The sequence below is a fragment of the Schistocerca gregaria genome, chromosome 1, assembly GCF_023897955.1.
Source record: "Schistocerca gregaria isolate iqSchGreg1 chromosome 1, iqSchGreg1.2, whole genome shotgun sequence".
Classification (NCBI taxonomy): Eukaryota; Metazoa; Arthropoda; class Insecta; order Orthoptera; family Acrididae; genus Schistocerca; species Schistocerca gregaria.
In genome coordinates this window covers 220,499,626-220,503,062 of record NC_064920.1, presented here as the reverse complement: position 1 = coordinate 220,503,062, position 3,437 = coordinate 220,499,626, and positions in this window count along the sequence as shown.

Here is a 3,437-nt window from a genome sequence, read left to right as displayed (position 1 = left end):
TGCTTAGCAGTCATTAAGAGTCCTAAGCCTCTGAAAATGAGAAGGCAGATGCTGTAGAGCAAACTTAACTTGTATTTTCCTCCGCGCGCAGTTCACTTGCCTCGAAAACTGACTATCATGCGAGTTGACCTATTTCGAAAACTGACCGCGCACGCAGTTGACTGCTTCAAGAACAGGTAAAACTTCGTGTCACCAGTTTCACGCGCCGGGACCTTTGCTGAGAAAGACTTTGCAGGATAACTTCGCTGTAATCAATAACAGGAAGTAGAAGTGTTTATACAAATTTCTTTTTAGATCGTTGAATCAAAGACGTGCAATCAGTATTCATTTCAGTAACAGGCATAATTATACGATTTAATATGTCGTGGAGGGCAAATTAAAATCTTAAAATTCACAACTGGATAACTGTCAATCGTTTGAGGTATAAGACACATTGTGTACATCTTGTCAAATACAGTTCCTAGGGCACGACTCGTTTTTGAACTTACAGAATCAAATGTATAAAAAATTGCAGTTTCAGAATTTTGTCCCATCTTGGAAAAATTTCTGCGGTTGCCCGTGTTTAGGAACAGTGTGTTAGGACGAACTTGGGAGCAGCAAGAAAGCCAAGAACTTTTTTTTTTATACAGTAGCTTCAGTTGTACTTGATAGAATGAACCCTCTTTTAACCTTTTATCTGACAAAATGTTCTGACCCACATAACTAAGAAATACATATCGGGATGTAATCTTTGGCAATAGAAATCAATAAAACTTCTCAATTTATTTTGTATTTGTAAGATCACCATGAGTTATGGGTTGGTAAATATTCACCCCAATGAAACAGGAGCACAAAAATGGCAATTTCACTGGTAAGTTTTTAAAAAAATCTGCATGAAATAAGCAACGTCAGCTTCAAGCAAACATATGTCCTCAGGATGAAGACGTTTCCCAAAGGATTGCGATTCACAGACAACTTTAGACCATGCACATAAATCCACATATGCAGCCACTCCACTGTAACAGTCAGTTTCGTGACTTTCATAAACTGCTTCTTCAACCACAGGCAAAAAGTGTACGTTACCCACTGAATCTTTGCTAAACTCTTCCCAACAAGTTTTTGACGCTGTTATCTACACTAGTGTTTGAAACTGTAGAAATAGTGGCCTATTCTACTGATCGGAGCCTCCTCCCAATTCTGAATCTTCTGCGTGCTCTTCTTAGCAGTTCTTTACACAATCATCAATCATGGAACTATGCCACCTCCGTGAAGTCATTCGTATATAATTAAATGAAATATTCAGAAATGTAGCTATGATCCATCTAACTATTAAAACCAACCAAAAGCAAGTAAATAATATACCTACATCATTCAAGTGTGTGTAAAAACTGTTTTCGTCGTGTTGCTCGTTTTCATTAGCTAACTTACATATACAGTGTCAGTGGAAATAATTTATAACAGCGCCTAATATTTTCGAGATACTTTGTGAAACAATATTATCTACAATGTTCATTCTTCGTAGAAGCAACTTTCCGTAGTATAAAATCAGTAAAATTGGTTGTAACTATGAACTGAATACACAATAACCTATTGACTCAGATGTACTGTTAAGTCCCATAGTGATCAGAGCCATTTGAACCAACTTATATGTACGAAGAGGAAGAAAACTAGCTGTAAATATTTAGAAACGACTCCCGTATTGATTTTATACTTTTTAACGTAGACAGTGTTACTGTAAATTCAACATACTCTCGCGTCCGTCGGAATTTAATTTATTATTTACTACAGAGATTGATTGGTAATAGTGATTGTGGCCGACTTACATGGTGGGCCTTAATCGAAGTGATATTTCATTCCATTTTGATTTACAATTACATGATTTTGAGAAGTTCTCTTTTTTAACAATATTAATCTTCAGTGGAAATTATTTGTTACGTTAATGAACTTAAGACTCGCTGAATCTTAAAACATGAGCATATAAGTTGATCAATGGAATAAAGTTTTCATATTAATTTACTCGGCTAGTCAGTTCACTTTAAAGCAAAAACTCTTTAGTTATTAATTACAATCCCGGTCCACACACGCGCGAGAGTATTTTTTTCTTACCTCCGTTAACCATTGCATTATAGTCGGAGTCCTGGCTCTGGCTCTCGACTGTTATACTGAAAATAAGAATCTTAAAGCTACGTATTTTCTGCAGCGCCGGGCGGCTGTGGAGGAAAACGTATATTATGTTAATAGCGGGCGAGTTTTCGCTTCCGCTAAGTTTTATAAGTTAATATCGCCACGTAATGGCGTCGTTGACTGCATCGGCCACTGCGATTGTTCCACTGTAAATTATTCGAATGAAGGTAATTCAAGGAAGGTGGACCATGAAAGCGGGAGCACCTCTTACAAATTTCAAGTGAACAATAATATTACATCAATATACACTCCTGGAAATTGAAATAAGAACACCGTGAATTCATTGTCCCAGGAAGGGGAAACTTTATTGACACATTCCTGGGGTCAGATACATCACCTGATCACACTGACAGAACCACAGGCACATAGACACAGGCAACAGAGCATGCACAATGTCAGCACTAGTACAGTGTATATCCAACTTTCGCAGCAATGCAGGCTGCTATTCTCCCATGGAGACGATCGTAGAGATGCTGGATGTAGTCCTGTGGAACGGCTTGCCATGCCATTTCCACCTGGCGCCTCAGTTGGACCAGCGTTCGTGCTGGACGTGCAGACCGCGTGAGACGACGCTTCATCCAGTCCCAAACATGCTCAATGGGGGACACATCCCGAGATCTTGCTGGCCTGGGTAGTTGACTTACACCTTCTAGAGCACGTTGGGTGGCACGGGATACATGCGGACGTGCATTGTCCTGTTGGAACAGCAAGTTCCCTTGCCGGTCTAGGAATGGTAGAACGATGGGTTCGATGACGGTTTGGATGTACCGTGCACTATTCAGTGTCCCCTCGACGATCACCAGAGGTGTACGGCCAGTGTAGGAGATCGCTCCCCACACCATGATGCCGGGTGTTGGCCCTGTGTGCGTCGGTCGTATGCAGTCCTGATTGTGGCGCTCACCTGCACGGCGCCAAACACGCATACGACCATCATTGGCACCAAGGTAGAAGCGACTCTCATCGCTGAAGACGACACGTCTCCATTCGTCCCTCCATTCACGCCTGTCGCGACACCACTGGAGGCGGGCTGCACGATGTTGGGGCGTGAGCGGAAGACGGCCTAACGGTGTGCGGGACCGTAGCCCAGCTTCATGGAGACGGTTGCGAATGGTCCTCACCGATACCCCAGGAGCAAGTGTCCCTAATTTGCTGGGAAGTGGCGGTGCGGTCCCCTACGGCACTGCGTAGGATCCTACGGTCTTGGCGTGCATCCGTGCGTCGCTGCGGTCCGGTCCCAGGTCGACGGGCACGTGCACCTTCCGCCGACCACTGGC